This window comes from Aulonocara sp. 'chitande type north' Nkhata Bay, linkage group LG10, assembly GCF_057382095.1.
Source record: "Aulonocara sp. 'chitande type north' Nkhata Bay isolate Kocher_YH1m ecotype deep benthic linkage group LG10, A_spYH_male_GT1.1, whole genome shotgun sequence".
NCBI classification, from domain to species: Eukaryota; Metazoa; Chordata; class Actinopteri; order Cichliformes; family Cichlidae; genus Aulonocara; species Aulonocara sp. 'chitande type north' Nkhata Bay.
In genome coordinates this window covers 11,887,243-11,914,307 of record NC_141353.1, presented here as the reverse complement: position 1 = coordinate 11,914,307, position 27,065 = coordinate 11,887,243, and the positions used below count along the sequence as shown (strand labels likewise).

At 41.6% G+C, this 27,065-nt stretch overlaps 1 protein-coding gene across 2 annotated transcripts in view; it reads left to right on the top strand.

Annotated features, from left to right (window-relative positions):
- The window catches only part of sgcd (sarcoglycan, delta (dystrophin-associated glycoprotein)), a 425,600-nt gene that overhangs the window by 140,202 nt on the left and 258,333 nt on the right, over window positions 1-27,065 (top strand). Inside the window, exon 2 of one of the 2 annotated variants that reach the window (XM_086308253.1) lies at window positions 26,491-26,552. The exons of the other annotated variant lie outside the window; for it this stretch is intronic. The gene's annotated coding sequence lies outside the window, so the exon portion shown is untranslated. The remainder of the gene's footprint in view (window positions 1-26,490; window positions 26,553-27,065) is intronic. 2 annotated transcript variants of the gene reach the window in all.

Here is a 27,065-nt window from a genome sequence, read left to right as displayed (position 1 = left end):
AAGTGCAGATCCAAACTATGACATAGCCTCCACTGTGTTTTACAGGCTGTAGACACTGACTGACCTCCTTTGTACATATTGATGATAATTTGAACAAAAACCTTTAGATCCTCAGATCTGATCCCTCGGATTTTTGACACACCTCAGCCTTTTCTGCCCATTTCCCTTCCTTAAGAATGACGTCTTGACAGTTAGTGAACAGTCAGTGGATTAACTTAAGAGCCAGACGGCTCTCTGAGGTCATGTGTCAGGTCTTTGCTGGATTTTTTTTCTGTATGATTTAAGTACACGACTTTCAGATACGATTCATCTGCTGTAAATCGTTTTAGGCTCACCCCTTTTTCTTTTGTCCTTCACTTGTTGTCTGTTGTGTAGATGTCCAAAGAAAAACTTCGAAAGACCTTCAGAAAGCCCGGAGAACTTCCTTGAGGCCACTTTAAGAAATTATAGAACAGTCTGGCTCCTTTTTTTTTTTTTTTTTCTAAATGACATCAGAAACAGCAGTATGCGACATTACGTGATGGCAGAGCTTCAGTTCATCCTTTGTCATTTTTTTTTTTTTTTTTTTTAATAAATAGGACAGGGGGAATGAATGAGAGAAAGAGGGGGAGAGAAAGAAAGAAAACCAAAGGGGAGAACAGACGGTGAGAAGGGGGGGGAAGAGAGAGAAAAAAAAAAGAACTCCTGGGTCACCTGTATGGAGAAAAAAACAAACAAACAAAAAAAACAAACAGAGGAGACAGCAAACAACAAAGAGCAACATAATAATAGAGAAAACAAAGCACCATCACAATAAACTAGCTAGTCATAGATATCAATATTTACTAAATAATAAACGATATTGTGCAGCACGCAAGATAGACAGCGCACAGTGTGCTTTGAGGTAGCAGCCAAGAAAGCTTTAGTCCGCGTCTGTGAATACCCATGTGTGCATACCTGTGTGGATCAGCATGCTTCCATTCCAAAGGTTTCTCCATGTAATGATCTGCTAGGGAGTGTGGGGGGGCCACAGCCCCGTCCTCCAGGGTGTGAAGCGGGTATGGAGGAGATCAAAACTCCAGACATCCAGAGGCCCCCAGAACACAGAACAGTCTGGCTCCTTGAAAGCAAAATACTTGGAAATGACAGGAGGCTCAAGACTTTTGCACAGCACTGTGTGGCATACAGTGGGGCAAAAAAGTATTTAGTCAGCCACCGATTGTGCAAGTTCCCCCACTTAAAATGATGACAGAGGTCAGTAATTTGCACCAGAGGTACACTTCAACTGTGAGAGACAGAATGTGAAAAGAAAAAAAATCCATGAATCCACATGGTAGGATTTGTAAAGAATTTATTCGTAAATCAGGGTGGAAAATAAGTATTTGGTCACCTCAAACAAGGAAAATCTCTGGCTCTCACAGACCTGTAACGTCTTCTGTAAGAAGCTTTTCTGTCCCCCACTCGTTACCTGTATGAATGGCACCTGTTTGAACTCATCATCTGTATAAAAGACACCTGTCCACAGCCTCAAACAGTCAGACTCCAAACTCCGCCATGGCCAAGACCAAAGAGCTTCCGAAGGACACCAGGAAAAGTATTGTAGACCTGCACCAGACTGGGAAGAGTGAATCTACAATAGGCAAGCAGCTTGGTGTGAAAAAATCAACTGTGGGAGCAATCATCAGAAAATGGAAGACATACAAGTCCACTGATAATCTCCCTCGATCTGGGGCTCCACGCAAGATCTCATCCCGTGGGGTCAAAATGATCATGAGAACGGTGAGCAAAGATCCCAGAACCACACGGGGGGACCTGGTGAATGACCTGCAGAGAGCTGGGACCAAAGTAACAAAGGTCACCATCAGTAACACACTACAACGGCAGGGAATCAAATCCCGCAGTGCCAGACGTGTTCCGCTGCTGAAGCCAGTGCATGTCCAGGCCCGTCTGAAGTTTGCCAGAGAGCACATGGATGATACAGCAGAGGATTGGGAGAATGTCATGTGGTCAGATGAAACCAAAGTAGAACTTTTTGGTATAAACTCAACTCGTCGTGTTTGGAGGAAGAAGAATACTGAGTTGCATCCCAAGAACACCATACCTACTGTGAAGCATGGGGGTGGAAACATCATGCTATGGGGCTGTTTTTCTGCCAAGGGGACAGGACGACTGATCCGTGTTAAGGACAGAATGAATGGGGCCATGTATCGTGAGATTTTGAGCCAAAACCTCCTTCCATCAGTGAGAACTGATGAGAACTGAAGATGAAACGAGGCTGGGTCTTCCAACATGACAATGATCCAAAACACACCGCCCGGGCAACAAAGGAGTGGCTCCGTAAGAAGCATTTGAAAGTCCTGGAGTGGCCTAGCCAGTCTCCAGACCTCAACCCCATAGAAAATCTGTGGCGGGAGTTGAAAGTCCGTGTTGCTCGGCGACAGCCCCAAAACATCACTGCTCTCGAGAAGATCTGCATGGAGGAATGGGCCAAAATACCAGCTACTGTGTGTGCAAACCTGGTAAAGACCTATAGTAAACGTTTGACCGCTGTTATTGCCAACAAAGGTTATGTTACAAAGTATTGAGTTGTATTTTTGTTATTGACCAAATACTTATTTTCCACCCTGATTTACGAATAAATTCTTTACAAATCCTACCATGTGGATTCATGGATTTTTTTTTCACATTCTGTCTCTCACAGTTGAAGTGTACCTCTGGTGCAAATTACTGACCTCTGTCATCATTTTAGGTGGGGGAACTTGCACAATCGGTGGCTGACTAAATACTTTTTGCCCCACTGTATGTGGTTTGGGTGGTATGTTAAACATTTCCAAACAACCAGCAAAATGACAATGACAGTATGTTAAAACCCAATGCAGAAATATCAACCGCCTACATGTGACATGTTTAGGGAACATACGGAGATTGTAACCACAACATCTCCCCAAATGTGCACAGAGCTGGTTAAGCTGAAGTCAAACAGGTGTAAACAGCAGTGCCTCATCAACACAAGACATAAATGTCAAACATGGCAGAAAATCATTCAGCCCAAAGAGCGTCAGATCAATCAGAAAATCAAAATACGTCACAAAAAATAAACGTTAAGCAGAATAATTCTCATTAGAACTGATTCGAATGTTGAGCGTACCGAAGCGTGAAAGATGTGCTGCTGTGTGTCGCTGTATGTGGTGTGAGCACGTACCTCCAGCACCGCCCTTGTGCCTTGTTGGGGGCTCAGCAGATTGCCTTGTTATTCTTGTTTTTCATTAGTCATGCAGGTTGTGGTGCCGCGCTGGGTGGTTTAGGTCATGTTGCTCCCAGGAGGGCCTCATCCCGCTCCTACGACCTCGCGCACAACATTCGCATCGTGATGACAACTGTGAGCAAAGCCGTCGCATCTGTTGCAGCCTGTTTAGCTCTCCGCTCAGGTATCACGAGGCCATCTCTAACATATGCAGGGGAAGAATACTAACATTAATTTGAACTGTGTATAGTGAGAATATGAGAAATGCGTACATTAAACTGAAGCTGCGTTACATGCTGCTGCAGGACGGTGTCTGAGCTTCAGGCATGTCGCAGTCACGTTTCCAAAGCCTGAGCACCAGCGCAGCAGCACACATCTAAAGGAAAAGTTCAAATTCATTTCCATTACACTTTGCTTTCTAATGCAGCAACCACAAATAAATATTAAGTTACATTAAATATAAATCAAGGTTACTTTTCACTTAATTGCAGTCCTTCAGTTGGGTTAATGAAAAGCTTTACTGCAATCTAATTATCCTTTCAGTGCAGCATTTTGTAGGGTGAATACTAAAATACCTCCTGTTTTAAAGGGTTTCTGGTAAGAAAATCATTATTCAGAGGATATAAGTGCGTCATCAGTCCTGCAGACCACTGTGGAACTGGTGCTTCTGTGACGCTAGTGGCATGCTGGCTGAGAAAACTGTATGTTCCCATACTGAATGGACCTGATGAAAAGTTCTCTTTCCCGGGGCATCAAATCCTCCGATCCTGCTGTTCTGCTGTTCACCAACATCCTACATGCACAAAGTACATGTATGTAGGATAAACCTGCACAGTGGTGTCTGTGCACGTTTATGGCAGTGCATACACTTGTCTGTCACACCCACCTCCACACATTTAGATGCTTGTTCAGGACCCTTTGGTGTCACATGCCATGCTTTTAGTGTAAGCTGACATTTTTCAACAATCTACAGTTGCCATGACGTCTATTTTAACCCAAGCTGCAACCTTCTTGCCTACACAGGATTCATATAGGTTGTTATCAGTTGTATTTGTTTATTTGCTTGTTATGTGTCATATTTGTACTTTCTCTGCCCTTTTGGACGGTTCTCTCTTGAATCCAGACTGTTACCTGGGTAAACGATGGATAATTCAGTAATAGTAAAATGCATTCGGGATAGTATTACAGTGTGTCAGGTTGATTGCAGAACGTCAGTATTTGACCCCTTGGCAGGAGTCAGTACATTACATATACTACAGTCAATACTCTGCTTGGTTTTGTCACCCGGACATTATGTTCATCACAGCACATAAAACGATGCTAATCTGCTCTTTTATTTATTTTTTTGCTACGTTTTCATTCTTTAGCAATATCACTCAAAAAGTCAGATTTGTCTGGATATTTTTTTTTTTTTACCAAAGGTGGGAGCTCAGATCCCGATAACGATTCAGGCGTTTATCCTGCACTATTGTGCGACAGGGCAGGATTGTTCATTCTACGTCATGTGTCCACAAGTACAAAGTTGACATAAGAAAAAATTGGAACTATTATCTTAATTTTGTCAAGAAAATCTCATAAAGTGAAGGTCCCTGTGGTCCGGAGGGCACTCTCAGCACTGCTGGGAGTTTAGGACTGTTGGGCTGCTATTCTTTCAGATCTTGTGGATTTCCTGAGTCTACAATTATTATTCATAACTGCTTCATGAACACTTCAGAGTGGAAAAGGTAATCTGCTTGCATGCTGTCACATAAACGGAGAGGCCCAGGCCTGGTGGAACCTTTAGCTGAAGGTCTATGAGGCAAAGGTAATGAAACGTCTATAAGAGGTTTATTCAGATGTTGTTGTTCTAATCACTTTAGTCTGTTTGTCATCTTGGATTATCTCCTAAATCTCACCGAACCCCGTTGGTGTGGTGGTATTTTCTTTTACTTTCTTGATTGTTCACTAATTTGTGTCATTTTCTTAAATCATCTTGGCAACTTACAGTCGATTTATTCCCCCACTTTCCTCTGAACTTGCTGTTTTCTTTCTCCTTGTTCAGCTCTTGTTCAGCAGCGAGAAGAATTAATGAGAGAAGAACACTGAGCTGCTTTTCCTGATCTGTGCGTAAAGGTCAAATAGTGGGGAGAGTCAAAGCTGGATAATAACTGGAGATGAAAACCAAGTTCAAGTAGCTGCTGCTTGGTGTATTATGAGAGAGAGTGTGTGTGTGTGTGTGTGTGTGTGCACGATGCAGGTTTTAAATTTACATGTGTGTTTTGTAACTGAGCAGCTGCCAATGAAGAAATGGGGCGTGGCCACATGTTGTAGCAAGTAACATGTAACAAATAATTTGACAGTTTGTGCTGCAGACATTTTTTGGTCACGTTTAGATGACAACGGCACTCGTGATTGCTTGTATGCATTTCTTTTGCTTTTAGGGCACCAAATAATGAAAACTGTGGTATTTTGTGCTGGAGTGGATGATCACACAGGAGAGGTGTTCCGTCTGTATGTGAGCTTTCTCAAAAAGCTTGTTAGCAGATGACAATGACCCTTCCGATGCAAAATGTAGGGAAGCTGTGACTCAAAGTTTTGTAGCATTCCAAAACTGGCATCCATGGCCTCTTCACACGGTGAGTTTTAGCCGGTGTGCAGAGGTGAGGAAGTTTAAACTTCTTTCTGAAGCATTTTTTCCCTTAGTTACACAACAGTCACTTTGGATACTTATAACTAAACGCATTCCTCTAGAGAGAGTCCATTGTGTTTGCAGTGTTTCCCTCCTATTCAAACTAATGGCATCTCTCTTCACGGCTGGCAATGCGTCCTATCTTCCATTCTGGCCCATAGACTGTATATAAAAGATGGCTGTAGAAACTTTGTCATGGCCCAGCAGATTGTGGATATGCGTTATGAAGCCTCGGCTTTTCTTTACAGCTGTTAACACCTTGTGTTGTTCTGTTTTTAAACAGAAGTGGTCATATTTAGATCAGATATTAGGGGTGCTGATAGACTCCAAGTTTAGCACTTACTAGTAAATGACAGGCTAATGCTGAAACATCACAAAAAGTGAACACAGACTTGTGTGCTCTGTTTGACACAGCTTCATGTGAATTTCGCCAGAAAATTTCATTCAGAATGCTCCTAAAAACACCGACACTACAAGTAAGAGGATCGGCGACTTTAATTTGCATCAAGAATTCTTAGCACCCACTTGGCACCTGCCACATGTTCTCAATTTTTAATTAGCTTTGCTCTGTTATGAAATTTAAAGTGTGAGCTTTGAAAAAAACATACGCATTTGTACTGATAAAGTGCCAGTCCCACAGGCCTTTAGACTGAATGGCAAACCATTTCCGATCTCTGGTCACAAGCTACAGCACAATAAGTTTCTCAGCTAGTTGGTGAGTGATTGCAGGCAGTTGCTGTGAAGGCCTCAGTCACACAGGCCTGACCGTTCAGCGATCCCCGTGGCAATCACAGCTTGGGAGAAATGTGTTTACCCCAACTGGGGTGGTCAGTCGGGGTCACCACCCAGCCTTGATTGTCTGTGACTCATATCTAAAAGGGAAAACAGATGAAGAGAATAGTTTTTTTAAATCAGGTTGTAAATGTGCTTCTTTTTGCTGTAGAGTGTTTCAACATGGGAGTCTTTGTGAAACATCTCAAAGTGTTACAGCAGCAGTAGCGCTTTTATCTGCATGCTTGTGTGTGCACTTTAGCTCAGTGTGTCCCTTGTCAGGAGGGGTGAGTGTTTAACAAATGACTGCCAACCCGGGGACACAGGGGCCAGGGACCTCTGTTAGGGAGTCGGCCAACAATAAATCTCAAAAATCAATATGACAGGGCCTGGAGTAATCAGTATCAATGATTTTAAACCGGAATAAGGCCCTTGGGGTGAAGAATGATAAAATTCTCTGAGTTCAAAGTCTGAAAAAACATCCTGAAGGATGGAAATGAAGGATGGAGAAGAGGAAGAAAAAAAGGAGGAAAGAGAGAGAGAGAGATTATTGATGCTTTTTACCCAGAAGGCCTTGCAGCAGGGTTAGGATCTCTGTTCTGTTTTCTCTGTTTGTGCCTTTTTCCCTTCTTTCCTCCTCTTACTTTTCATCCGTCACTCTTCTGCTGTCTCATCTGGTCGTCTTCACTCTTACCTACTCTTCCTTTCATGCTTTCTTACTCTAAATCTTTGTAGCTCTTTCTCTGGTTTTGTCTTTAGCGACTCCATCGCTGCTTTTTTTTTTTTTTTTTTTTTGTAGTCTGTTCCACTTTTTCTGCCCCACAGGATTTAGTTTTGATTGATAGTGAGTTTTTCTCTCCTTTTCCGCCTTCTAGTTTACTTTTAATGATCCATTAGGAGACGAAATCTACAGATCAAATTTCAAAATGGAACTTGTGACTTATTAAAATCCTATTTCGTCATTCAGGAGATAAAATGTGTGTTGAGAAAAACACCAACATGATAAAGCCAATTACAGAACTGTTGCATGAAATATTTACACTCATTCTTGTAAAATTAGACTATAACAAAACATCAGATTTAAGGAGGTCTTAAATCTCTGTGGACACGTCTGCCCAATACTAAATGGAAGGTGTCAAAAATGAGAAGGGGAAAGAGGGAGAGCGCGCCACGCTTTAGCAGGCAGAGAAGACTGGTTATAGGACCCCCTCAGCTAATCACTGACTAATCATTTAATCTAAAAACCACTCAAAATAAATGGTAAATAAACTGGTCCTTATACAGCCCTTTCCTCCTCTGCCTGATCACTTTATACAGCATGCCTTATTTACCTGTTCATACCGGTTCCTATCTAACTTTCTAGCTAACACTGCGATGGATGCATTGGAGAGCAATTTCAGGTGAGTATTTTGCACAAGGATATTTGGCATGCAGACTGAAGCAGCCGGGGATCGAAACACAGACTTTCTGATTAGTAGATGACCTGCTCCACCTCCTGAGCCGCGGCCGCCCCAATCAAGTAATGTCCTAATAATAAATGATGTCTTCGTGATAGCATTTCAGCAAAGATGTTACCTCTCATGTGTTTCTCTGGAAGCAGCCAAAGCCCAAAGATGAGTGGTCAACGCTGGACTGAAAAGAAATCAGATCATTTCCAATATCAGAAATCTTGACCCAGGTTTTTTAGAGGTTCTGTATATTCGCATTAATAATTGCATTCATTCCTAACCACTTATTTTTTTTAGCTAAACAAAGATTCTGCACAAAAGATGTATCAATTGCTGTGTTCACTTGATTTGACTTGGTGTCAGTTTTCTTTTGTTCGTTATATTCTTTCTCCACGCGAGAGGCGCTGCTGGCAGGAACAATTGGCTGATTTGGGTTTCATGTGCAGTAGCTCCAAGTCTCTGGAACAGTGGCCTGTGCCCTTTGCTGAAGACAGTATTTAATCACTTTTCCCCTCTTCCTTGGCACTGGTTGAAAATATGTTGAATGGCAGCCCTGCCATTCTTGAAACATCTGGGCCCCACTGTGGGTAAATGTCAACAAATAACATTCAGTCAGCGTTTTAAACATTTATCTGCCCCGGAGTTTCTCTTTGCACAGACTCCTCCACCCCCCTCCTATTCAGCTGCATCTGCCCTGGGTTCCCCACTGGATGTATTTTAAACCTACAGGGAGTGCAGAATTATTAGGCAAATGAGTATTTTGTCCACATCATCCTCTTCATGCATGTTGTCTTACTCCAAGCTGTATAGGCTCGAAAGCCTACTACCAATTAAGCATATTAGGTGATGTGCATCTCTGTAATGAGAAGGGGTGTGGTCTAATGACATCAACACCCTATATCAGGTGTGCATAATTATTAGGCAACGTCCTTTCCTTTGGCAAAATGGGTCAAAAGAAGGACTTGACAGGCTCAGAAAAGTCAAAAATAGTGAGATATCTTGCAGAGGGATGCAGCAGTCTCAAAATTGCAAAGCTTCTGAAGCGTGATCATCGAACAATCAAGCGTTTCATTCAAAATAGTCAACAGGGTCGCAAAAAGTGTGTGGAAAAACCAAGGCACAAAATAACTGCCCATGAACTGAGAAAAGTCAAGCGTGCAGCTGCCAAGATGCCACTTGCCACCAGTTTGGCCATATTTCAGAGCTGCAACATCACTGGAGTGCCCAAAAGCACAAGGTGTGCAATACTCAGAGACATGGCCAAGGTAAGAAAGGCTGAAAGACGACCACCACTGAACAAGACACACAAGCTGAAACGTCAAGACTGGGCCAAGAAATATCTCAAGACTGGTTTTTCTAAGGTTTTATGGACTGATGAAATGAGAGTGAGTCTTGATGGGCCAGATGGATGGGCCCGTGGCTGGATTGGTAAAGGGCAGAGAGCTCCAGTCCGACTCAGACGCCAGCAAGGTGGAGGTGGAGTACTGGTTTGGGCTGGTATCATCAAAGATGAGCTTGTGGGGCCTTTTCGGGTTGAGGATGGAGTCAAGCTCAACTCCCAGTCCTACTGCCAGTTTCTGGAAGACACCTTCTTCAAGCAGTGGTACAGGAAGAAGTCTGCATCCTTCAAGAAAAACATGATTTTCATGCAGGACAATGCTCCATCACACGCGTCCAAGTACTCCACAGCGTGGCTGCAAGAAAGGGTATAAAAGAAGAAAAACTAATGACATGGCCACCTTGTTCACCTGATCTGAACCCCATTGAGAACCTGTGGTCCATCATCAAATGTGAGATTTACAAGGAGGGAAAACAGTACACCTCTCTGAACAGTGTCTGGGAGGCTGTGGTTGCTGCTGCACGCAATGTTGATGGTGAACAGATCAAAACACTGACAGAATCCATGGATGGCAGGCTTTTGAGTGTCCTTGCAAAGAAAGGTGGCTATATTGGTCGCTGATTTGTTTTTGTTTGGTTTTTGAATGTCAGAAATGTATATTTGTGAATGTGGAGATGTTATATTGGTGTCACTGGTGAAAATAAATAATTGAAATGGGTATATATTTGTTTTTTGTTAAGTTGCCTAATAATTATGCACAGTAATAGTCACCTGCACACACAGATATCCCCCTAAAATAGCTAAAACTAAAAACAAACTAAAAACTACTTCCAAAAACATTCAGCTTTGATATTAATGAGTTTTTTGGGTTCATTGAGAACATGGTTGTTGTTCAATAATAAAATTATTCCTCAAAAATACAACTTGCCTAATAATTCTGCACCCCCTGTAGATAACACCCTAATACCCTTACACTCACTGCAGCCAGAGCTCCACAGGCATTCATTTCAAATATTTTTTGCTTCTTTTTTTTCTAGCAGATAAATGTTGGCATCTGGAATAACTCACATTCAAAGGAATGCAAACCTCTGAATGCAGAGCAGGCAGGCCTCATTTTGGCTCCAGTGATACCAGGAGGCACAGCGAGGCTGGCAAGCCTGACTGTTCCAGCTGCACAGCATGTATTTCACCATCATGATATATACTTAGATGGTAAAACATGCATCCATCTATCTCTCCCTCATCCATCCATCCATCCATGACCACTCCCTGGTTAGGGTTTCATCGACTTTCAAAACTAACATGATGACGCCTTAACAAACACTCTAATCCTGGGCTATTTGACCTCAGTGAATCACATGATAGGGTGGGGTTAGCTTTCACAACAGGTTCACCCGAAACCTTGGTTGATTGTGACCCACACATGTTTTCACACCTTGGCTCATGTGATTAGGTAGAGGATCAACAGGGGGTCCACGGCCCTCCTGGAGACACTCCCACAGAGCTTAAATTCTGGGACCCTCCTCCAAATGCTCTTAGAACTGAATAAGGTTCTTAGATGAGAGGTGAAACACCTTCAAGGAAACTTAAAGAAGTCCAGATGCTTTTCTCTTCGAGCTCCTCAGACTATGATGACCTGGATGACTGAGAACCTTCACAGACAACTAACATGATGATTTCTCAACTTTAGGCTTTAAAAACAGAACTCAACAAATCCACACATGTGATAAACAGGATCATTTTTAAAATCTAGAAGATGAATGTATTTTGTGCATTTTAACTGAAACCTAAACTAAAAATGTGTGGGTTCAAACCTGGCTGTTGGATATCTGAATATGGAAGTGCAGAGTTCACAGGCAAAGTACCAGAAGGTTTGGTTTATGGAAGGAAACAGTTTTTGAAACATCGGCAATAATTTAACAACAAGTGAGCTTTTTAAAAATATATATCTGGGTTCATAAACATTATCTGACATGTGGAAGAGGAACAGCTGTATTAACGGCATATTCAGGCTAAACCCTGAAAAACTGTCAGCAGACAGATCCAGATGTATTTTTCTTTTTTTCCACTTTGACTCCATTTTTATGTGAATCATATCCATTACCACGACAACAGAAGCCTGGACACCAAGGGAGCTGATAGAGAACCATACGACTAAAGGCTGGATCTAGAAGGTCGGCAGAATAAAAATCAAGCAGTCACAGATTAATTCATTTTCTAAGATGACTAAATTAATAAATACTTCCAGAATAAATTTTCCAAGTATAATTGGATGGACTTTAACCTGTGTGGGTGGGCTGTCCAAGTAAATTCTACCTGTGGGAAACTGGATGTTAGCCTGACCCAAACACTGAACCTGCAGCCCGGTGAATGTTATTATCCTAAGATTATACCACGTTAATCCTACAACCTAACAGCAACTAAACATAATATGATGAAACCGATTGCCTTCCTTGTCATAAAGGAGCATTAATTTGCTATTCATACTGGCAAATACTGTTTACGTCAATTTCCCACAATCGTTCTGCGCAAGGTGGTGAGAAAAATCTGATAGTTGGTGAACCTGCAGATCACAGATCAGTCGGTGCATACTCTTTGAGATGAAACAGTTGACTTTAGAGAAGCCCCTCTGAGGCTGCCATTATCAGGAATGAACAGAATTGAACTAAGAGGCAAAACCTTCCAGACCATACAAGGATGGAGGATCTTCACAGAGTCTCCGGAGACTAACTGACAACCAGCCTTTCAGCCTCGGGCTGCCCGAGACGCTCGGTCAGGGAATTCCACAGTTGAGAGGATCAGAGAGCAATGTCCTCACGAAAATCTGCCCCCAGTCGCTGGTGTGGATCCAGAACAAACAGTATTCCTTACTTTGCAGTGAAGTAAAATATACAGATGACGGTAAGGCAGCGCCTCACCTACAGATAACCAGTACCTTGCATTTGGCCTTTTTTAGCCTGAACAGATGCAGTCAGACATGAAATGCTACATCAGAGGAGAACAGTAAATCTCAAAGGTCATCAGCTGGGAAGGAGGGGTTTCCTCTTCTCACACACACACATTGTATAATTCACCTTTCTTTAAATGCTATGCTGAGATTTAGATGGGATTGGGACTGCCGAAGGGTGGGAGAGATCTTTATGTTTGTGTGTGTGTGCATGCAAGTGTGTTTACATTTTGTTGTGGGGACTAGAAATTGGAAGTTTACTATGGTTGTGGGACCCACAGCCCTCATGGGGACTAAATCCCAGTTCCCACTAGTTTGAAGGCATATTTCAGACTCAAAATGTGCTTTTAGTGTCAGGGTTACACTCAGGTTACAGTTAGGTTTATGCATTCATTTTTGATGGTTAGGGGAAAAGCATTACGTCAATTAGATGTCCCCACAAAGATATGAAAACACGGTGGTGTGTGTGTGTGTGTGTCTTAATCGCTGCAGTGGAAGAAATGAGAAGCTTCTTAATTTCCTCGTCGCTCTGCTCATGTCTCTTTCCACCCTCACTTCTTCTGCTCGTCATTTCATTTCGCAGCCTACTCTCAATATCTTTTTAGCCCTCAGCTCATTTCATCGTGTCCGCCATCATACCGTATCTCACTTCCTGCACTCGGTGTGTCTGTCGCCGTCTCTTCAGAGCAGATTAGTAGCCATCAAACCGCGCAGCGATGCTGACTCACGCGCGCTCCGAGGTGGATCTTTTGTAAAATCTTTGAGTTGAACTTTCTCCATTCGCCTGCATCACTTCTTGTAGTCACTACTCAACCGCTGATACAACGCACACACGCTCACCTCTTGTGTCAACACAGGCACCAACATCTGTCTACACAGGATCAACGCCTAAACTGACAAGCAGCTGTGATGAATTGCTCTCCTCTTTGCTTTGACCTCCTCGACTTTAGCTGGCAAACAGCACGTGTGCTTTAACTTCAGTGTGCTGTGACTCTCAGCTGTAGTCCACGACCGCACCGTTTCAGCCACCATCGGTAGCCTGACATTTACCTCATTACTCTTAACTTGTCTAGCATCTATCCCCGTTAAAAAACGAAGGCTGAATGTGGTAACAGCAAAACATCTGGTTTTTTTGGATATAAATGCATCGCGTGTCTGCACATTTAATGTTTGGAAACTAATAGTTCATTCCCTGAAATGCATGGAGGAGTCTTGACATGTCATTTAAATCTCTGCACATTTTGTTGGAGAAGTCATTTGATCAACCTCCGGCTGGGAGCTGTTTCACAGAAGTTACTGCTTAGATGCTTTGTTTTCTGCACAGCTGGGGCTGGCACAAGGCCGTGTTTTCCTTCAAGGTATAATGAGTGAAATGTTGTAAATACCAGTGGTCAGATAGACGCTTCACTGTTAGTCTGACCTGAAGTTGAAGCAAAGCAATAAATTAGAAACTTTTGTTTGTGGAGAAGGGCTGAAATTGTCCTTTTTTTTAAAAAATAAAATAAAAATCAAACAAACTTGGCAATAAATGGGACAACAAAAGTACTGTACTTGACTGTGTTTCAAATGAAAACATCTTTTGTGCAATCAGCATATACAGCTTTTTGAGACTCGGACACATGAACAAGGAAACCAAAAAAAAATAAAGAAGCTGTGAAGCACACAGTTAACGCTTAAAATTAAATCGAAACATCAAGTATTTCTTACAGCTAAATTAGCTAAATTTTACTGCTCTTCATATCCATTAGCACAAATGAACAAATATTACTCAGACGGTGTGGCAGGTGTTTATCACATGATTAAAAAAAGGTTCATTTGTGTCCATGAACACAAACGAGTCGTGTTCTGTGACTGTTTTTAAGGCTGTGATGCTCTGCTGTGCACAGTGCTGTTGGGGCTGAACTGTTGCTACAAGTATGCCAATATAATTATATAAACACAGCACCTAGTTTCATTTTTCTATTAAACTCATGTGAGTCTTCTTAGTATCTCAGACCTGCAGACATTAAAGTAAAGCTGAGAAAACTCCTTGATCTTCTGACCTTGTGTCAAGCATCTTCATGAAGGCGTGAGTTACAGCCGGGCTGCCCAGAAGACCAACATTTATCACTTTGGAGAAGCCTTCATGTTAGCCCCCCTCCCCACTCACCTCTGGGACCTTTAGCGTTTTAGTCTTGTTAACACAGAAATAATTCTTTTAACGCTGAATCATTAGACAGTCTTGAAATCTACTTGGCATTCATTTATCTGTGGTGTTATGGTTCAGTGATCGTTGCCAGATGGTTTTACCTCAAGTAGAGAACGGACAAGAGAACTTTCTCAGGTCAGATAAGTGAGTTGGGTTCATGATGATCCAGACATTCAAATTTTACATTCTCTTTTTGTTATTCCTTCTTGTTTTTAATGTCCACTTCACTGCATGCTTGAAAATGAGATAAAAGAAGAAGAGGATTCAGCAATAAAGTGATATTTTAATAGGAATTTTGTATTTCCACAGTTGATTTTAAGACATATAGAAAGGGAGGATAAGCACACTCTGCCTCGAGGTTCTCAGACACAATGCAGTCACGTCAATGCGGCGACGTAGCATAACATTCAGCTTTGATACATGTGGTAATAAGTCATCATAGCTGTGAGAGCTGAAAGACCGAGGAAGGTTTATTATCCCTGTCTTCACAGCCAGAAGCTTCACTGAACCTCAAAATTTACCGGATCACACAGATGTCCTGAACGTTCCTGTAGTGACTGTGCAGATCATCATTATCCAGGGGCCGTCCTCTTCAGACTGTTTTTGGCTGAAATACAAGACAGTAGATTAGATTTGAAAGGGTAAGCAACGGTGTAGTCGAAGAAAAAGCAATCGGTGTGTTCGTGCTTTATGCAGGAACTGCTCAATAGTGGGTTGTTGGCCCTAATGTTAGTTTCTCATTCAGTGTGTGAATGTGTGTGTGGATGGGTGGATGACTGGATATGTAAAGCGCTTTGGGGTCCTTAGGGACTAGTAAAGCGCTATATAAATACAGGCCATTTACCATTTGGTAAAAAAATTGTATATTGGTGGTAAAAATAAAAATGCTAACGGGGCATAGCCAGTGTTGCCAACTTAGCGACTTTGTTGCTATATTTAGCAAGTTTTCAGACCCCCTTAGTGACTTTTTTTCTAAAAAGTGGAAGGGAAACTTCTGACCACTTTTTGACGTGAAAGCACGTATCGCTCTTACTCTCCACTAGCAGCAGGTGCTGCCGTGGGCACCTCGCCTGTGCCAAAGCGCTCACAGGCGGCGAATCATCCTCACACAGCAGAGTACAACAAACTTATTTGAAATGCTACTGTACGACTAAGTATGTCAGCTACATGGAGTATTACATGGAAGAATACTGAAGAAAATATGTCAATTTAAAAACTGGGATTGTTTTTGACTTTCAAAACTCCACCTGAACGTCTAGTTTGAAGCTAAAACACTCTCTGCTTTTCTATTAATGTACTTCACAGCAGGGAAAATGTCATACAGCATGAAATAAAACACTGATAAATGTCAGAAGAATTCAATTTTGACCAAATCTGACAACCTAGTATATAAATATATTTTTTTTTAAAAAACTACCTTAATGTGATGTGAACATATCACAGATCATTTTTCTTATACATACAAGAAAAAAGGCCTAAATGATGAGGACTCATCAGAACCACATGATGGTGTTTCACTGAAAGCTTCCAAACAAGTATAAATGCAGGCCTGTCCTCAGAAATATAAAAGATGACACAGAAGGAAAAAGGCTTAAAAAATGATGCCAAAAAGAACCGTAACATAACGGCAAAAGCTAAATTTACATAAAAATATAAAGCATCATAAACCCCCCAAAGCACTGAACATAATGCTGGCATTTCTATCACATCTCATACTCATTAGCAGAGTGCGAGTGTGTTCACCCACTGTTCCTACAAGCTTTGTGCACTAATTAAGAAAACCTGGTGGCTGCCTGCTGGACTTGGAGGCTTGAAACTGTATGTGTGGGTTTGTTCCACTGTGGTGAATTTCTAAGCTGTAGCTCATCAGACTGAGGTCACTCTGGCTGATCATCACTTTGAGGTTTAGGTTTAGGTTTGTGCTACCCGGATCAAATGAAGGGTAAAAATAATGGCTGGTATGTTGTGAGACAAGCAGGTTTGAGGCACAAATTTAAAAAAATATATACATAAAAATATTAACTATTTTACTTGTAATTTGATCTGAGCGCAGTTTATGTATGTGATACTTTTTTTCTGTGTAAGTAGCAAAGTGCCCGTGATTCACAGTGTGTGGTTTGGCAGAACCACAACATGCATGGCTCAAACTACCTACCCTGCTCTGTCAGTTAAAGATATGTTGGCACTGCAATTCTACCAAGTAGACTGATCAGTTTAGTACTTTGATCTTAAAGAGTACGTGTTCTGCTTATTCTCAGCTCTATATTAATATTATTAGACCCTGCTGCAGCAGTTTTTAATGATTCAGTACCGCAAATTATACATATCCACCTTTTACTGGTACTCAGCTCAGTCTTTGTCTGAGACGGTTGTTTTAGCTCATCCCCACTTCTGTGGCTGCTCCTCATAACCAGTCTGACAGCAGCTGGGTGGGGCTTCTGTGCTCGGTGCTTTACAAAAAATATCCCCTCCACTGTACATCTATGTGTCTATCATTACAGGGTTTGCAACCTTTTGCCCTTAATTCTATTTTTATTTTACAGTGGCCAACTGTTTTTTGAAAAAACAAAATCAGGGTTGCAGTAGGTCCATGTTTCTATGCGTGCAGCAGCAGTTTGGGCCAGATTCATTGCCGGGGGATTGCCTCTTGACTAATTAAGCAGGTAGTCAGCGCAGACTGTGAAAGTGTCTGCACAGGATGAGCTGATGGCCATTAACACGACATCTGCCTCCACTTTAATCTCTCTTAGCGGGAGAGAGACGGATTGCAAGAGACGGAGGCAGAGAAACAGAATTGGAAGATTAGATGGAAAGAACCAAACATTTAAATCAAGACAGCAGACATGAAACTGTGAGCGAGAGTAACAATGATGGGAGTCTGTGCAAAGAGAAGACGAGCTGTATGAAAAGAGCAACAAAATTGGAATATGGAGCAGCTGTGTCAGCTGGTGTCAGTGTTGGTGGGAATAGCTTTTTAGTCCTTTTCAGACAGTTTCTGGTCAATCTTTCTTTAATTTCCTTTTCTCTTGTTGAAGCTACGGTTTTTTTTCCATTTATTCACATGTTTTTAACACATTTCAGCCACAGAGGAGAAAAAACTGTGAAGCCAAAGTTCACATTTGAAAGAAAAAAAAACAAACAGTTTTTTTGCTCACTTATTTTTCTCTTTTCCTGTCTCTGATATCAGGTGTGCTTTCATGTGAGTTGTGCGGACACGATCACCTCCCTCTCCTGTTGAAAAGTAGTGGGCGTGTTGGTTCAGTACAGCTGGATTGGTTTACAGTTGCTCATTTCCTAACCAGGCACTCGCAGGATATTTGCTGTGCTGAGTTTCTGAGTTCTTTGAAGCCCCGCGTGCTGTCGAACGCTACTTTTGCAGACTGCCCAGGAAACTGAAACCTTCAGTTTTCACAATTTTGTTTGCAGTTTCTTTTCTGTTTCGTTAAACAATTGACTGTGGGCTGGAATCACATCCTGCAAACAACGAGTCTCCAGATGGAAACGTGTTCTCTGAGCTCCTTACATTTGTTTCTAGTGTTTGTCTGTCGTACTTCTCTGACAATTTTTGCATGTTTTTCCAATTCTACCCTTCCCTTGATTTGCAGCTAACAGCACATTATTACTTTTGTCTATAAACAATGACAAACACCAGCTTCCTGTTTTTCAGTGATTACTTTCACTGACTCGTCTCTACATTCTGCAGTATAAAGCCATGTTGTGTTAAGATGAGTTTTTCTTTTACTTTTTGTTCTTTTGCAGAATAACTCAGGTATTAAATCTTTGCCAAAATTCTCACCTGACCTTTGGACTTTTAGCAGTACATAGAATAATTTTAGTGTTTGTTGTAAAACACAGAAACACTGAAATATGAACCTGGAGGCGAGTGGGAGATTTTAAAGGAGATGTACTGCAAGTCACGGAGGTTATGGAGTAGGCGACTTTCATTGCTAACACTTGTTTGAATTAAGCTGAAAAACTGCAGCAGAACAAAAGTAGGAGGTAATAATAAATACAGAGGACAGCAATACACCATTGTCTGTTAGAATGTTGGATCCTGTTGGAAGTTTAAAGTAAAGAGGTCAGTGTGTATCCCTATGAAAGTAAAATAGGAAAAATAAATGTGGTAAAGGAAGGAAATCTGTCAGCATGAATGTGTGAAATAACTCATTCATTTCCCAGACTGTCCTGTAATCAAACAGCAGAGACCTGTTAATTCATAAAAATGCTTTTTTATTGTTTGTTTTGTTTTGTTGTTTAACTGTGTGAAGTATATATAATGTATATGTATTAGGGCTGGGCGATATGACCCAAAATTCATATCTCGATATTTTTTAGCTGGGTGGCGATATAAGATATATATCTCGATATTTTTTTAAAGCCATAAGTTAAGAACAAAAAGAGAGTTCTTAATCACACTGTGTCCCAGATGTCACACAAGCATTTTTATTTACATACAGCATAGATTTACATGAAGAAATTACTTAAAAATAAATTATCGGCATTTATTAAATAATAATGCTCCATAAATAAAAGAAAACAATGTTGTTTTTGTGCATAACAAAAGGCTCATAATTGTGCCGTCAAAATGTAAACTAACAGACGCTGAGCATAATAATAAAGACAGATTTCACAGCTGCTCTGTTCCCAACTTCTACTGCGTGACTGACAGCCTTGAGTTTGAAATCCTCTTTGTAACCACGTCTCTTAACAGGTGCCATTTATGGCCCTTATACACACACAATACGGTAATATTACGTTGAACCACAGTGCGTATCACTCCGCGAGGCTCCAGACTACGGTAGCCGTAATGCTCCGACAATCCATCAAGCGGTGCAGCTCCGTAGCTTACCAAAGTCGAGCTAAAACATTTTTTTGACAGATTGCTGAGCGCCGTGTACCACATAAAATCGTTTCGCGGTCAGTAAGCACAACCAGAATTCATACATAAGGCGCACTGTCAACTTTTAAGAAAATGAAAGGATTTTAGGCCGTGCAGCCCCTGTGGGCTGCATGTCATTAGCGTGGTCGCTAACACGTTGACGCCGTCCAGCCCCACAACTCGCTAACGGAAATTTGCCGTGTCCATCTTGTCGCTGCCTGCAGGTGAAGCTATGGGGGAAGAGGGGGAGTTGTGTTCAGTGAAGGAGAGGCGAGGCCGAGTAACGTTGCGTAGAGACCAAAGTGGACGAAAGAGAGGCAAACTTGTGGCTCCACAAGTACAATTATAACGTAACATAGACTATATCGATATAAAGGATATTGTCACATCTTATATCTCGTATGAAAATATATCGATATTTTTTAAAAACTCGATATATCGCCCAGCCCTAATATGTATGTATATATATGTGTGTCCAAAAAAACAAAACAAAACAGATGCCCTCCTTAACATTTTCCAAAGCTCTTCCATGGGCCTGATTGGAGTCATTGCCAGGCTGATTCTGGCCCCCGGGCCTTATGTTTGACACCCCTCTCTTAAGTGTCTTAATAGATATGGTGATTTATTTTGTTTTAGAGATTACGGCCCGAATGGTAAAATATTCCAGTGTAATAGCAACTAATAACTGATAGTATAAAGCTGTACTGGGTATTTTAAACTGCCCATAGGTGTAAATGTGAGTGTGAATGGTTGTTTGTGTTTATGAGTTAGCCCTGTGACAGGCTGGCAGTGTCATTTCAGGGCATGAAATTTTCTCCAGGTGATGACAGTTCTGATACAGAACATTCATTTTCTTGTAAAATCCAAATAAATCTGAACTAAGCACAGTCATTTGTAATTATTCTGATCATTCAGCCTCATTCCTCTTCTGGCTTTAACTTTATTTTTGTTTGCATAAAGTCTGACACCGCCGTCACTGCACCGCGATAGCACAAACATGATAATAGCAAGTTAGAGGGAGAAGCTGGCTGAATAAAACTTTATTCAGACAAAGGATACAGTTTTTAATTTGAGTCCTCAGCAGATCAGCGCCACCCTTCATTAACCTGCCCCGACCTGTTCATTAATTCACCTTTCTGCTCTAATTGGCTGGCGGTGTGTGTAATGGGCGCTGTATTCTTGTGCTCTCCGTGTAGAATAGAAAAGGAGTGATTAACAAAAGTCACATTGGTAAGAGTGTCATGCATTCGCAGCTCAGTCTCTGTCAGCAGGGTGGCCCTGAGCCACATGTGGGGAATGAATAGTGTTTTCTCAAAAGATGAAAATCTAATTAAATTAAGGAGGAGGGTGTAGCCCTCGCACTGCATTACCAGAATGACAAGTAAGTGGCTGCAGAAACTTGGAGTCTCTCGCCTTCTTTGACCGAGAGGCCAAACGTGGCTGATTGTGTTGTAGACTTTACTGAAGTCTCCGTCGTTCCTGGAAAAGTAAAGTTGCCATTAAAGATGTATTTTTTATGACAGTGTGAAGAAACTTTCCATCTTTAAAACTACAGTATAGTTATTGGTACCACAGGTTTTGTGACAATGGCACAATGGATGTAATCATAGTTCAGTTCACTGCCACAGTGGATTTTAAAATGAAACTATCAAGACGAGACTCCCAGCTTTAATTCAAGAGGTTTAACAAAGTATCACTTTTTTTATATTTAGTCTGCCTTCGTTTGTTGTTTGTTTGTGAGTCTCCCAGTTTTGTCTTCAGGGATTGAAGAATAGTCTCTGTTGGGTTGAGATCAGGTGACTGAGTTGGCCATTGAAGAATATCCCATTATTTTGCCTCGAGAAACTCATAATCAGTTTGTGCTATAGGACCAATTTTGCAGACACTGGCTGAGTTTGAGCAGAGGGTATAGTCTTGTACACTGTACTGTTAACCCTGCTACTTCTATCAGCAATCGCACGATCAATAAACACTAATGACTCGGTTCTATTGAGAGTCAAATATTCCCAAACCATAACACTGCCTCCACCATGTTTGACAGACGATGTTGCGTTCTCCAGATCAGATGGTGTCATTCACTCGTTACCTTGTGTGTTTTCGCCTGTGTTCCTTGTCAATTTGTCTGTGTAACCTGGTGTAATCTCTGCCCAACATTCTCCGTGCCATTTCAGCTCTTCATCCTGTTTTTGTATGGTTTCAGGTTTGTTCTTTAGTTTTTCCGAGTGTAGGTTGTGTTTTAGTTCTGCCTTCGCTTTTGTTGTCTTCACCTTCTGCAACAAAGCTCACTTGCATAACATCCAGTGCCAGCATTTTGGGTCATTCCTCACAAGTAGGGATGGGTATCGTTTAGGTTTTATCTGATACCGGTGCCAAACCGGTACTTTTGAAACAGTGCTGGTGCTTAAACGGTGCTCAAACCGGTGCTTAAAGAATGGAGGACACAAACTTTGTCCAAAAACCTCTCATGTTTAGCTGTTCTTTTTTTTGTAAAAAGATAACAATGTTAACCTTTTCTGCAGCTATGGGGCATATATGGTATCACTCTTGGCTGGAATCAGTGCTTGAACAATGGAAAAAAGACAAACGTTGTCCAAAAGCCTCTCATATTTAACTGTTTTTGAATTTTTCTTTGGTCATTTTAACCTTTTTGGCCAGGGTGAAGGGAGTATCTGCCATCAAACAAGAAGACAGCCGCATGTATCCATTACGGTGTTTGCTAGTTCACCTTACGTGCATTAATGTAATAATGTGGTTAGAGTACACAACGTAAATTAAGCACGAACAACATTAAGCTACTCACGCAGAGAAGAACGGCTGCTGCTGCTGCCATCATCATCCGTCATCATTTCTGCTACACTGGCAGGGCTAGGGGCCAGGACTCTCCTCGTCGGGTTCTTGGGGGATGTTGCTAACTCCGGGACCGATAACAGGCACCACACCCGCAGTAGGTACGGTGCATTTCTCGGCTTTAAAAAAAACCCCGCTATGCGTCGCCGGGTGTTTCATCAGATTCGCGGTGTTACCTCCTTTGCACAGTATCACCTTAAAGCACTTGTTGCAGGCTGCTGAGTTTGCATCTTTTGCTGTGAAGTACAGACAGAGTTTTGACCGCTTCGCCTTGGGCATTTTTAATCTGTAGCTCTGCTCTAAAAGAACGTACGTACCTGGGCCCGCCTACTATCCTTGGAAACGTAAAATGATTGGCTAGAATCTGAAGTGTATCACATCTCAGGAAAAAAAAAGCACCGAAATAAAGCACCGAAATAAAGCACTGAAATGTGCGCTGCTTTTCGGTCTGGTTACTACCATTTACCGGTACCCATCCCTACTCACAACACCACACGACTGCCGCCGCAGCCTTGACAGTATCAGATTGTTGATTTGTCCACTTCTAAAGTTTTTGGTATCTAGATGTACTTTAGTTTACTGCCTAATAATGAACTCCTCCACTTGCATCAACATCTCTTAGATGGACACGATGCAATACTTTTGCTAAATGCATTAAATGGTAAATGGCCTGTATTTATATAGCGCTTTCCTAGTCCCTAAGGACCCCAAAGCGCTTTACATATCCAGTCATCCACCCATTCACACACACATTCACACACTGGTGATGGCAAGCTACATTGTAGCCACAGCCACCCTGGGGCGCACTGACAGAGGCGAGGCTGCCGGACACTGGCGCCACCGGGCCCTCTGACCACCACCAGTAGGCAACGGGTGAAGTGTCTTGCCCAAGGACACAACGACCGAGACTGTCCGAGCCGGGGCTCGAACCGGCAACCTTCCGATTACAAGGCGAACTCCTAACTCTTGAGCCACGATCGCCATTAAATTAATCAAACATGACAGAAGTTGTTCTCTTCTTTAATGCCTGCTTACCTGACACAAAGGGTTAAATCAATGTTTTGTTCCTTACTGGCTCTTGATTTTAATTGGTGTTGAGCTCCCACACATTGTCTACTTCAAGTAGTATGTTTTTTCCTTCAATTTGGCAAGGTTTTCTCAAAGCCCCGAGGAGAGCTTTGCAAAGGCCAAAGTGGAATATTCATGACCACACAAGTTGCACTGGCTATCTTGAAATCTGAAGTTACTACAGTGTAGTAGGTGAGTTTTGTGCCTAGAAAAGGTTACTCTCTATTCTTAGAGTCTTAGTGCATGCTGTTCATGATAGCAAAGTGAGAAACTAATTCCACTAATTAGGTTCAAATATAACACACAAGTCCACGTGGAAGGCTATGCAACCTGCACCCACGTTCACTAAGCATAACCAGCACATACATGTGAGGAATTATGCAGCAGCAGAGTGTGGTGTGAGTGCTGGAGTGTTCCTTTATTCCTTTAAACGGAGCCAGCTGAGCTTATGCGCTTTATGTGTGTCACTTTAGGTTCTGTCACATATGCAAATATCCACACCGAGACTGTTGCAAACCATGTTCGCACTCAATGAGTCTTAGTTTGAAAGCTTTTTCATGACTTGCTGTTAAGTAAAAGCTGCTGATTCGTCCACATTTTTAAACCTCCATATGCTGCACATCTCCACTCCGCTGAGCTGCTAATTCCTTAAACAGTATTTTTATTCCCCGGTCTAAAAGGGAGCCATTAAAGGATCCAGTTCAGGTGTGTCACCACTGACACTGGATTTTGTGGCTGGAGAATATTTTTATAGCTTTTCAACCTCAATGCATCATCATGATCATCGTACGACAGAGTCCCAACACTTAGTGCTGCTGGTACACTTTAATGCACAACTCGCCTCTCGCTGCTCGAAACTCCATTTTTATTTTTTTTTTAATTAAAAATGCGAGAGACAAAGGCGACTGTACAAGTGAATGTAGAACGCTGTGTAAATGTTTTTATGCACTACATGATCAGATTTGTTTCTTCATGCAACACCATCAAGCATGACTCTTGGACCAAAATTAATTCATCAAGCTCCCGCAGAGCCCTGATCTCGACATCAAGAAGTCAGACTGGGATCATGTAAAGAGACAGGAGGTGTTCAGAAAAGTAAAGCAACTTCTCCTCAAAAAATTGCTTTTTCTTCCCCTTTTCTCGTCATTCTTAGATTTCTTTTAGGGGATTAAAGTGCTGCAAAGTACAGCAGTTCTGCAGAGGGCGAGATTACCCATGATTCATATTTTGTTCATTTTGTGCACTATTTTTATTTTATATGTTTACATTAGTTTATATATGATGGTATTCATTTAATGTAATCTTTACCTCACATTGGAGACTGCATTCAGTGAAGCTAAAGCACAGTTTTATAGTGCAGGAAACCAAACAGCTGCTGTAAGTAAACAGACCACGGTAGCTAATGCATGCTAACCTAGCATAACCGCTGCTGGTCCAGGAGATCTGTTCATGTCAGAAGCTCGTTCATAATCCACTGAAGCTTCCGTATAGCAAATCACTGGGATTGTTCACTGGGTTTCCTCTGCCTTGAACTATAAAAAGCTTTGATATGATTGTTGTGAACTTGCACTGTTGTAGGGGAATGGTTGGGTTCAGTCGTGCCCAAAGTATCTTTCACGGCATGGAATATCATGTGAAAGCATGAAATGCATATTAATTAAATGACTTTGGTTCTGTTATTCGTATGCTCTTTCATGAAAGTAGTTCTTTCTCACTTCTTAGTCCGGTTCTAGGTCGGAGCGTGTCTGGTATTCTTCTGCTCATGTTTTGGTATAAAACATCTTCCCATGAGAGAAAGTCAACGGTCATTTATGTAAGATGCATACTCTGACCCATGACTGTGACCTTTATATTGTTGGTGCTCTCTAACTGTCTTTACAATTATGATGAAAGTAAAGGAGGAAGTGAGGCGAGCTTTATTCAGCCACAAAGTTCGTGAGACCATGAGTGAGGTTGGGGAGGACAGATGGGATAAGAAAAGATCAGGGTGTTCGTTTCCAGTTAAAACAAACCATATGTATCATTGGCATGTTGTTATTGTATTTTAATGCAATTTTTGATATTTTCATGAATCTTAAGAAGGCTAACCTAACATGGATGAAAGTATCTGCTTTGTTTTACTAATTCAGACAGACCAAATTACAGACTTCCTGTGTTTTGGAAGAAAAACAACAAAATGTAAATATATGATTCATTTCCCTCCACCATTTATCAAACCCTGATTTGTTTGAGGCAAGCAATTAGTGACTACTCAGTTTTTCAATCTAAGCATTGGTGTTAATTTTTCTTTTTTTGTTTGGTCTAATATTAAAAGATATTTCTGATTGGGTGATGGTGAGTTTTAATCACATTTGCTGTGTTGTGTTTGCTTGATGCCACAATATCAGCTGTCAAAACACAGCAATCCATCATAAACACTGATTCAGCTTTTGAAGAAAATCAGTGACTTATGACCCTTTTTTCAACCCCACTGCAGTGTGCAAAAAAACCTTCCGGCTCTGTTATTTTCAGATACACGATAACCTGACAGACAGGTGCAATCTATTATAAGGTTATTATAAGTTTTTTTCTTGCAACAAAGGAAAGTTTAACTGCTGACACTTTTAAAAACAGAGGAACAGAAGCAGAGCTGGCGAAGGACTTATTAAAAAAGCAAGGTTAAGTTTGTTTACTAATGTTTTCGTCTATACGGAAGCATCAAGAGAAGCCACAGCAGGTGATGAATCGCTATATCGCTTTTTTAATATTCTGTTGCCACCTGCTACGTTGCTAAAAGACTAAACCGTGGGGATTTAACATGAAATCGCCAAAGTTCACTTAAGCTGAAATGAGGGCTCGGAGAGTCGAAACAACCTCCAGAGTTCTGTGAAGCTTCATTTGTGAAGGATTTCTGAGGAATTCTGCTGATCCGGTCCCTCGGTTCTTCCCGGTTGTGCTTCTTCTCTCTGTACTGAAAGCGATGACTGTGGGAGATCTGTGCACTGATCCCACATCAGCACTCCCTAATTGGAGAAACTTGGGAAATGATAATATAGGTCTGGGATGAGATGATCAGCTTAGAGGCAGCCCATCCTTCACCTGCTGACCGTATCTTTCTACCTCCTCATCCCAGGTGATTAGAGAAATCCCCCAGACCCTGTCAGAAACTCCGAATCAGCACACTTATACACTGAGGTGAGTGCGTGATTCAATTTCTGCATGTGTGTTGTTTTATGTGTGTGTTTGTTCTTATCCTGCATGCTTGTGTGAGTGTATCTGTACAACGTCACAGCGGTGCTGGAAGAGAGACTTCTCTGCTAAACATGAAGTAGAATTTCCTTACATGCCAAAGCACTGCCAGCACTCTTATGTCTGGATCTTTCTTCTGAAATGGATGATGTGTATTTGGTGCTTGAGCAGTGCTGAGTCCCGGGGGTGGTGTATGTGACAACAGTCGGTGTGTTCATGATGGCAATACTTCAGTATGTTAGTCACTGTAGCTCTAGTGATGGGTACCACAGAGACTGTATATAAATGATGGACATGCAGAGCGTGACAAGCTGAGTATTTGAGTGCTTGATGTTTTAAAACTGGATTTTTTGTTTCTCAAGTCTTGCAAAGTCAAATTTATCATGTGGAATGTGGTCGAGTTGGAAGACGATTAGGAGGAAACACCCTGAGTTTAGTTTGTTATGCTTCAGTGAAAGT